An 11,558-nucleotide genomic window follows, 5' to 3' on the forward strand; every position below is an offset into this window, starting at 1 on the left:
TGTCGACTTTTTAAAAAAGTTAAAAGGTCCTGGTGATGGGGTTGTGAGGCCAAGCACTGTATATGGGGACAGTTGGAGGGTTTCGAAGCGCGGGCCTCTTGTAGTTCACATGTTCTTTACATATCCCATAGAACCTGGGAATAACACTCTTCCCTTGTTCTGCCTTTTAAAGAGAAAGGAGGTAGGAGAACTATTGAGCTTTGACCTTAAGGTCATGGTTCAGTTCATATAGAGACTGTGATCAAGAGGCAAAACAGGTGCTTTACATTCAAACAATTCATCAAGAGTCCCAGGATTAGGTCTGTATTCAGGCTCCCATTTCAGTCTTGCTTTTTCTGTGCAGAGAAGGGCCTTAGAAAAAGACCTTAAGATCTATGTTCCCCTCTCAATGAAAAAACAAGTATCATAATGGGTTATTTCCCCAACATAACAGTATCAATAAAATAGGCTGCTCTTCAAAGACAACAGTAGGTAACAGAAATGGGTTACCTTCTAGAAGTTATTTTCCATAGTCCTTTCCTGAGATGATATATATGTTGTTGTTTTTGTTGTTGTTGTTGTTATACCCTACTTTCTTCTCTTAAATGATACTACGATACAAGTAGCGTAGGCTCTCAGCTATCATAAATGATAACTATGATAGCTGGGACCCTACGCTACTTGCGCAACGTGGGTCAGAATTAAGGGAAGACGTGCATGAGACATCAGAGTGGGTGAGAGGCGTAAGTGCAACAGAGTCGTGGCAAGATAGTTTGCCAGAAGGGGGGAGGGCAGAAAGGGGGGGGGACCAACAAACAGCTAAGCCAGAAGGGAGGGGGGAACAATAAACAGGAAAGCATAGTGCTTAAGGCAAGTGAAGTTATGTTAGAGGTATTTACTGTTAAATGATAAACAATGGCTTACAAAGACAGTAAACAGGATAGAAATGTTTTCTCTCCCCCTTTCTGGCAAACTATCTTGCCGCGACTCTGACGCAGTTGCGTCTCTCACTCACTGCACTGTCTCGCACACGTGTTCCCTTCATTAATTCAGACCCAGGCTGCGTAACCAGCATAGGGTCCTAGCTATCATACTTTTGCCTGATACTCAAAGGACTGGAGCTGGTGAAAACAGGAGAAAGCAGGGAAAATCACCTTTTTGCATGTAGAATTGTCTTCTTTGTGAAGGATTCCATCTTTTTAAAAGATGATTTACTTACCCCCATCACATAGGATCGCTTCCTCCTGCCTCAACCATCCTGTTAGAGGAGACATAAGGCATCATTCTTAAGGCTTTCCCTCCCAATCTCCTTACTCTAGAGGAGACCCAAGACATAGTTCTTAAAACAGGGGTATTTTACTTTCCCTCTGAATCCCCTTACTCTAGAGGAGACCGAAGACACCGTTCTAACTTCCTATAACTGGTAAAAAAAGGAACCAAAAAGTTAAAAAGCTAGCAAAAGCACAATTTCAAAAGCCCACATTACTGTAAAGGAGAAAATGCAGCAAAAGCAAAGTGGTGATATCTTATAGGTCTATTCCAGGTTCATACAGGATTTTGTAAAATAAGTTGAGCATAGGAGACCACCCTTAGAAACATCCATTCTTCCACATCACTGAAACGATTCAATATGGGCGAATCTGACACATCCCATCCCATGTGTTTTTAAGGGCTTTCTCCCATTTCCAGACACATCAGGAGATTAGAAGATGATTTCTCTCCAGCTTCAGTTCCCACCATTTCTCCATATCTCTGGCACAGTCCACTGATGCGCTTATGAACTGTTTTAGGAATTTATAGCAACTGGGGGATGTGGGGGGGGGGGGGGAGAGACAATGGATTGCATATGATGAAGTCCAAAGTGGCATTGAAACTTGTTGCTTACTAGCTCTGTGGTTATATAGGTGGGACAGTGGCCAACTTGGGTTTCTAGCTCTCACCCCAACACTTTGCTTGTCTCATGACTCTTTGATTCTTTCCTGTCTTTGCCAGGTCTTTATCTTTTGTTACTACATTGAGCAGTTTTTCCTTTGTCTTGCTGGGAATCATGTTTTATGTTATTGATGTGAAAAAATGGTGGGGAGGCCAGCCTTTCATTTTTCCAGGTAAGAGACTGGAGCCATGACTTATTGTGGTCCTTGATTGGCACAATGAACAACAGTGTAATGTTCCAATCATAACTCTGCACTGATGTTTTTTAAAACATATTTTATTATGCTATAAACAAAAACCTGCAAACCATATTCCAAGTGTTTTTCCTTCCCTCCCTCCCTCCTTCCCTTTGTATTTTTCCTTTGATGTGAACGTTGGCTCCTCCATTTTTCACCCAATTGAAGTAGACCTTCCATCTATTTGTAATGCCCTTTTGTTTGCCTGTTCTTGTTGCTTGCTTAGTCATAATTCCTGCAATGTCTAACAACACTTGATCATACATATAATCTTTCCAATTACTTAAAGTCAATTTTGATTTGTCTTTCCATCCTCTAATGATCACCACATGTGCTGCTCTTATTGTTACTTTTAATAACTCCTGGCAATTGATTTTTATATTTGAGTGGTCCAATACTCCCTGTAGTAGCAAATCATTATTAATTTGAATTTTTATCTTCAATATCTCCTGAATTTTTCCTTGTATCATTTGCCAGAACTTTTTAATTTCAGAACATTCCCACCACATATGTGAATAAGTACCTTTTTTATTACAATGCCAATACTTTGAATTCTTCCCTTTTACCATATAAGCCAGTTGTCCAGGAGTTCTATACCATCTTAATACCATCTTTTTTCTAATTTGTTATATAGAAAAAAGATGGTATTGAGATGGTATAGAACTCCTGAACAACTGGCTTATATGGTAAAAGGGAAGAATTCAAAGTATTGGCATTGTAATAAAAAAAAGGTACTTATTCACATATGTGGTGGGAATGTTCTGAAATTAAAAAGTTTTGTTTTATACATGTTTTATAAATGTTCCTAATTATTTCCTCTATTTCTTGTGTCCTTAGTGATTTAACCCCATTCCATTTGTTACATATCACTCTAATCATAAACTCCTTATCTTGTAACCATTAAATTATATATATTTGCCACTGTTCTTTTACTTGTTTTTTCTCTTGTGCTTAGCAATTTATCTACCTTTAATTCTTCAGTGGGCTGTGCACCCTGTTTTTTTTTACGTTTTCCCAAATGCCACTTAATTTTAACCAATTTTCTCCCCCCCCCCCCCCCACTTTTCCAAAAACTCTGGTCAATTATCTCTCCCTCTTGTTTCCACATATTTTTCACCCTTCTTATTCCTTTTTCTTCTAAGTTATTTGCCAATCTTTGGGGAGCCCCATGCTCTTAATTGGAGATTTTTCTGATATTTGATCTGCACTGATGTTTAATGGCAGATTGCCCGGGGGCATGTCCCAAAGCGCAGCATCCTCTGGGGAAAAATAGAACACAGATCTCACAGACGGAGGTGGTCCTAGGTAATTTTCAACAGTAAGCAAACAGTATTTTGCCCCCCCCCCCCCCCCAAATCACTGATATATATTTTCTGTTTGTCTTGGGAGTTCTGTGTGCCATATTTGGTTCAATTCCATCATTGGTGGAGTTCAGAATGCTCTTTGGTTGTAGGTGAACTATACATCCCAGTATCTACAACTCACATATGTCAAGGTCCATTTTCCCTCAAGAGCGCCTCAAGAGTGCCCCTGGGCAAAATCAACTATACTGCAAATGCTTACTTTGCTCACAGATTTCAGTAATCTCAACTTCCCTACATATATACAGCTATTTTGCAAGTAAAACAACTGCACCCGGCAACTGAAAACAGTGAAGCTATTTTAATTCAGCAGTGGTTGCCAAAATTACATTTTATTTTCTTCCCTGCTTGGCTTCTGCCAGAAGGTGACATATTTCTATTTTCAGAGCCCGGTCTTGCTGTGGCTTTTGATTATGATCTCTGTGTTATTTTTAATGATTTATTAAGGATGCATTTTATAGGCTAACTTCATTTCAGTTTATTTTTAACTATTACATTTTAACAGCCTTCCTTTTTAAAAAGTTGCTTTTTGTTCTGTTCTGCAGAAGGGCAAAACAGTAACTAATATATGGGTTAACTAGCCGTCCCCTGCCATGCGTTGTGTATATGTATGTGTATATGTGTGTTTGCATAGATATATGTGGTTTTGTGCATGCGTTGTAATGTATTTTTGGGTTTGTTTTTTGGCTTTTTAAGGCCTTTCCGCTGAGTTTTTCAGTGTTTTTATGAGTGATGGTCACTCGTTGGCCTGAGAGGTGTATTGTGTCCAAATTTGGTGGCAATTCGTCCAGTGGTTTTTGAATTATGTTAATCCCACAATCGAACATTACATTTTTATTTATATAGATAATTATGATGTTTTGTGCTTATGTCATCTAATCACTTGGGTAAGAATTGCAGGACATCCGTTCCTAACACCCAGAAAGGCTGCTTGGTGATTAATTCAAGTAACTGTAGCCATTAACAAGTGATGCTACCTTCAAAGCGGAGTATACCTGGTAGAAGTCAAGAGTAAATCATTCTGTATTTTGCACAGTCTTACAACTTCCTCTGCAGCCACCTGTCCATCTCTACTTAATTATGTGTTTGTTCAGGGATACAGTCTTGTAATTTATGAAGCTGCAGTGCCAAATGGCTTATGCCTATAATAGGTCATAATTCAGGTATCCAAGTAGCTAGGCTTTTGCCCTCATCAGTCCCCATAAAGCTGCTTAAAAGTATGCATGGCTGATCATTTGCTGAACACTGTATATTATATTCAGGCTCTCTAAATCAATTGCCTGTCATCCACAGCCTCACTAGAAAATATCTTCCAGTTGCCCAGGATTAGTGGAGACAGTCCTGATTCTTTGATACATGTTCTCTGTGGAACATCTGTCCTTTTGTTATACCTTTTTTCCCCATGGGGGAATTGTTGAGGATGCTTTTGAAAAATATTGCTAGTGTCAGCGTGGTTACTCTTTAGTTTTAGCCTTCTTTCAAACCTATGGAGGATTGAATGCTTCTTGACATTTAGTACTCATGGATATAGACAGAAAATGCTGGTATATTACCTCCCTTCATCTCTTGGCCCTATCACTAATTCTCTAATGAGATATAAAGATCTGATTAGTTTGCAGAATTTTACAAATTGTTTTGTTTGTTCAGCTATTGCATTGCAACCAGCATTATCGGCTTCAGAATCAATCAACTCCAAACCCTGCTCTGTGCCCAATTTTGCTCATGGGTTGGATTCTGTTTCTGTTACGATCCCTAGTATCCCAAGCTTTGGCTTTGCCCTTGGCCCCATGAAAAGACCTTTATTTTTGACAGCAAACACAGCTGTAGCTCCCATCTTTCATTGGATACTTGGGTGGCAGGTGATAGATCGAGTCAAGCTTACCTCCTTTCCATTGCAACTTGGAGACTTGCCTTTAAGCAAACTTTATGCCTTTCTCCTGTCCTTTAGACAAGACTTGGCTATGGAACCAAGTGTTTGGAGACTAGTTACAATGCAATATGTAGCTACGAAGTTAATGTGATTGGAATGACTTTGGACTATGATTTCGGGTCTATGTGCTATGTTTTTAACTGCTTATTTAAATATACTTATATGTGACTGTTTTATTTTGTATGTTTTTATGCCTTAATGCGGCATTGAATTATTGTCAATTTGGAAGCCACTTTCAGTCCACTTCGGGGTTGGGATAGAGCGGGCTAAAATACAATAAATAAATCTATATATATATATATAAATGCTCTGTGCATAATGAGTTCCTTAAAAACAAAAGAACCAATGAACGAAATCACACCAAATTTTGCAACAAAACGTCTCACTACACAAAGAGTGACCATCACTCAAAAAATTATGATTTTGTCATTTGGGAGTTGTAGTTGCTGGGATTTCTAGTTCACCTACAACCAAAGAGCATTCTGAACTCCATCAATGATGGAATTGAACTAAACTTGGCACACAGAACTCCCATGATCAACAGAATATACTGGAAGGGTTTGGTGGACACTGACCTTGAGTTTGGGAGTTGTAGTTCACCTACATCCAGAGAGCACTGTGGACTCAAACAATGATGGATCTGGACCAAACTTGGCACAAGCACTCAATATGCCCAAATATGAACACAGATGGCATTTGGAGGAAATAGACCTTGACATTTGGGAGTTGTAGTCACTGGGATTCACAGTTCACATACAATCAACGAGCATTCTGAACCCCATGAACAACGGAATCGGGGCAAACTTCCCACACAGAACCCCAATGACCAACAGAAAATACTTAAGGCCATCCAATCCAATTCCCTTCACTAGGGCAAAAAATGTAATCAAAGTCCTCCTGACAAAGAGCCACCCAACCATCGGATAGATAGATAGATAGATAGTTATATAGATATGATTCACACACACAGAGATATAGTATCATAGATTTGAAAGGGACCCTTAAAGAAGGACAATGATATGTTGCAGGCATGTAGGTGGGGGGAGGGGCTTTGAGGGGCTTCAGCCCCCCCCCCCCCCGAAATTCTCATGGTGGTTCGCGAAAAGGCCTTACTGGTGCATTATTTAAACTGTTATGTTTATTCATATCATGATCTGATCACCATACTCAATATATCCCATATGCATGGGGGTATTGGGGTAATGATACAAAAGGTTTGCTAGGGTAGACCCTCTTTCACTCAGACCCAGCCCCCCAAAACTCAGCCCCCCCCCGAAACTCAGCCCCCCGAAACCCCCCCTGAAAAAAATTCAGCCCCCCCCTCCCCCCTCCCCCGAAACGAAATCCTGGCTACGGGCCTGATATGTTGCATGTTCCAGGGTGGTCAAACCAGACACTCTCCACATCAACATTGACAAAGAAACAGCAAGAAATACTGTTTACTCACAAGCATAAAAACATTACATATATTAGAAACCAACACTTTCTCATTACTTTATTTTCCAGATCACCAGACTGGGCCACAGCAATGCGTGGCAGGGGAGAGCTAGTAAATAAATAAATACCCAAATAATATTTTTAGGGGTACTGAGTTATGCTGTGACTTGTTCTTTCTAGACCTACTAATCTATATAAATAAAATGTAATGTTCGTTTGTGGGATTAATATAACGCAAAAACCACTGGACGAATTGACACCAAATTTGGACACAATAAACCTATCAGGCCAACAAGTGACCATCACTCATAAAAACACTGAAAAACACAGCAGAAGAGACTTTAAAAGCCAAAAAATAAAAAATACATTACAACGCATGCGCAAAACCACATATAACTATGCATATACACATATACACAAATATATACACACACATATATACACACAAAACACATATACACAGACTGGGCCACAGCCACGTGTGGCAGGGGGCGGCTAGTGAAAAATATATTGCAATTATTTTAATTTGAAAGCAGAGCCCTTGGTGGCACAATGGGTTAAACCCTTGTGCCAGCTGAATCGCTGATGAAAATCTGGTCCATGAGCCTCCTTCCTATTTATTTATTTATTTATTTATTTATTTCTGCCCCTTTCATACCACTTGCCACTCCTTCCCTGTCGCTAACCAGCTCCACCCCCTTGGATAGACCGCATCATCTCTAGATTATTAAATACAGTTTTCTGTGGGCGAGCAGATGGCAACTCCTGGAAATAGAGCTGATGTGGTCTATCCAATGCAATTTTCTGAATCAGTACTCAAATAACCAAACCGAATCTTAAGTTAACCAAAAACTGATTCATAACTAATGTTGGCGAGTGGTCCTTGGTCAAAATGGTCCCTAGTCAGAGTGGTCCTTGGTCAAAGAAAGGTTGGGAACCACTGATCTTGACTGACCATTTAATGCACTTTCAAAATGGTATTGAAGAAAGCCGTTTCATGGTGCAGATGATGACATAGGAAATCCTAGAGCTAGCATCACTTGTTGATTCCTTTTTAAACCGGGTTCTTGGTTAAAGAGAATAGGCCAAAAGCTTCTCACACACATGAAATGATTGTGATGATTCACACTACATAAGGAAATGTGTGGGCAGTATAATAGGTTAGACTTAAAATATACCAAATGTCACCGGAAGATTAGGTGAACTCCTCCACCTGGGTACATCCTAATTGTTTTGTTTTGCCCACAAATATGCAGGCATGAATTCAATCCTCATCTACGTTGCAAGCTCCCTGCTGGGGACTTATTTCCCTTTCAAGTGGGAAATGAAGTATCCGACCTCCCACGCCGAACCACTCTTTCAGCATCTGCTGGCCACTTCACTCTGGGTGTTAATTGCTTATCTGCTCTACAAGAAGAACTTCTTTTTAAAAATATGACAGCGGGATTCAAGAATGAGTTTTTTCTCTTATCTCATGTAGAATCATAGAGTTGGAAGAGATCTTGTGGGCCATCCAGTCCAACCCTCTGCCAAGAAGCAGGAAAATCACATTCAAAGCACCCCCGACAGATGGCCATCCAGCCTCTGTTTAAAAGCCTCCAAAGAAGGCTCCTCCACCACATGTGATCCAAACATGATCATTGCCATTCAGAAGATATCTCAAAATTTTGCATATGACACATTACAAGAGAAATTGACCTGTTGCTATTCCATATTCTTTCTCCCTGTCTTCTTCTGACACAAAAATTGTGATTAAAAAACCTTAATGAAGAAGAAGAAGATGCAAACCATATTAATATCATATCACTCTTATCTCACATGGAAAGGGGGCAGAAGCTAATATAGACAGCAGCAGCAATTCCATATTTCTTGTAACATCTATTTTGGCCCCAAATAGTCACATTATGAAGCATTCTGCCAAAATGGTTTCAGAATAGCACACACATTGGAATTATCTCAGGAAGCTTCCATAGATACAGAATGTTATATTCGAACTATTCCTAAATATTTGTTGACTGCCGAAAGCTAAGTAAATGTCCATTATGTGCAAAACATATTGTGCTGAACCTTGACTTGTTTCACATATTTATTCTGTATTGTTTTATTTTCTTTAATCAATTTCTTTGTGGGAAATTGTTGACTTAAGAATACAAAATGAATACACAAGTAACTTGGATAATTGGTTTGCTATTTCCCCCATTGTTTATAGATATATTTTGAAGCAAAAGACTACTTCGAAGACTCAATTTTTAGATAAATAATGGAAATTTGGATGGTTGGTGTCGCCTCCTCCCCCTCCCCAATTTTACCATAAAACAGTCATACCTGGTGTCTTCCAGGAGTATAAATTGCATTTTTATGCCTTTTTTGGAAGGGGAATTGATCCATAAAAATAGCCATGGGAAGCCACATTCAGCCTACTGGATCCAGTTTGCCCACAATACAGTGTTGTACAATACAGTGTTCCCTCATCTACCGCAGGGTTTCTAATCCAGGAATCCCTGTGATATGTACAGTATAGCTCTGCCTACTCCTCTTTCTCCCTCCTTTCTCTCACTCTTCCTCTCCTCTTTCCCCATCCCTCTCTTCCTCCCTCCCTCTCCCCTCCTCCTGCTGGAACCACTCTTCTCCCTCCTTTGTTTGAGTGAATCTTCTCTTCAGTGGTAAATAAATATCCACTAATATTCATGCAAGGGAAATTAGGTTTTTCAGTTGTTATACTGATATACCTGATTAACCGTTAAGAACAAAGATATACCAATGCACTAAATACAGGGTGAGGCCCAGAAAACATCTACACTCCCATAAAATATATTGCTCTTAAATCATGCTCTCGGGAGACCAAAATAGGTAGTCTTCATAACATAGTTGATTTACTTACAAACTTCATTTATTCAGCATACAGGACATGGAAAAAGCCTCCTCGAAGACTGAGTAAATACAGTTGGGCGTCCCTGGGCAACATTTCTTGTAAATGGCTAATCTTTCTAACTGAAAAGCATTGCTTTAAAACTATGCAATACTTTTGACTTGAAGTAATAATAATAATAATAATAGCATATAGATACATTTCTTATTGGTTGAGAGTTTAAAAAGTAAGTTCTGTAAAGCATTCTGTTTCTTTGTTACATGCAGACTAACACTCTCTTCAGTCTAATAAATTACTGAACATTGACTCAATACAGACTGACTACACACTGCAGCATACTGACACTGACTTTACTTCTAAACTGTATTGTACTGCATCTGAAGCAAACCTGACTTCTAAAACGGAGTCTCAATCTGAATAGTCCTAGATCTGGTCACATGGCCTGTAGTCCCTGCCACAACCTCAAACAACATAGAGTTATGGGAAAACCAATATATACTATATACTAATATATATACACACACACACACACACACACACACACACAATATAATATAATATTGTATGTATATATGCATACCAATATGTACATACAATATAATAAGCAATCACAATTATATACATAACAAATAACTAGTGTAGGAGGCTTGTAGAAGGCTGCTATTTCCAACATAGATAGCACTCTTAACCAGAATAAGCAGGTATTCAAGATTTGCCTATCTTTATTTCAGAATATTATACCAATTATATTTGGTATAATTTGGAGATGTTGTATTTCTCCACAAACATTCTATTTTGCTAGAATTCATAGCCCTGGAAAGATATGAAACCATTGTGCCCAGTACTGTACTTCAAAGTGCAGTTTTATTCACCTATCACTATGGCAATATCCCACTCTACTGGTTTGAAAGTTAAAAAGTCAGGTGCTCATTGGTTTCCCACACCTGTTGCTCCCAAAAATAATTTCCCTTACACAGGAGTGACCAGTTCCCTATACTTCGTGATAGCTCTTTCTGCCATCGTCTTTTTGCCATGTTCTCACTCTGCTTCTCAGTTAATTATTGGTCATTTCACAGTTCTGCCTTCATCCACAGGGTCTTACCAAGTCCTTGTACAGGACAATGTTGGGCACTCGGTGGGATTAATTTAATTTTGCAATTGTTCTATATTTAAACTGGAGTAATGAGTCTCTTTGTTTTAACATGGGATCTCCAGGATATCATACTAATGAAGACCACTGGGCAATGGTATGTCTTAAGTTTCGGAATGTGGCCTGCCAAGTTAACTTTTGTATTAGCAGACTACATTTCTCTGATTTAGAAATGTTTACTTTACGCTTACTGTAATGTTAGTGTTGTCTTCGAGTGGAAATTAATTAATTAATTATTAGCCATATTTGTATACTACCTTTCTCAACCCGAAGGTGACTCAGGGCAGTTGCCTACAAAACAAAGAATAATTAAAACATTTAGGATAAATAACATTTGATAAAATAAAATAAAACCGATAAAAGTATAAATCCACAGCGTCTCATTACTGAAATCATTACCCAATTGCATTGTCCAGTCATTCTGGAGATCAGAGTTTGTCTGCTACACTGCATTTTGGAAAGCTTGCTCAACAAGCCAGGTTTTAACTTTTTTTCCAAATGTTAGGAGGGTGGGGGCTGATCTGGTATCCCTAGGGAGGGTGTTCCATAGCTGAGGGGCCACCGCTGAGAAGGCCCTGTCCCTCGTTCCCGCCAACCAAGTCTGTGAAGAAGGCAGGACCGAGAGCAGGTCCTCCCCAGAAGATCTTAGGGTCCTAGATGGTTC

General features: G+C 39.3%; 1 pseudogene; it reads left to right on the forward strand.

Annotated features, from left to right (window-relative positions):
- The window catches only part of LOC132770189 (heparan-alpha-glucosaminide N-acetyltransferase-like), a 201,918-nt pseudogene extending 193,605 nt beyond the window's left edge, over positions 1 to 8,313 (forward strand).
- Positions 8,314 to 11,558: the final 3,245 nt, after the last annotated feature.

Source organism: Anolis sagrei, chromosome 3, assembly GCF_037176765.1.
Source record: "Anolis sagrei isolate rAnoSag1 chromosome 3, rAnoSag1.mat, whole genome shotgun sequence".
Classification (NCBI taxonomy): Eukaryota; Metazoa; Chordata; class Lepidosauria; order Squamata; family Dactyloidae; genus Anolis; species Anolis sagrei.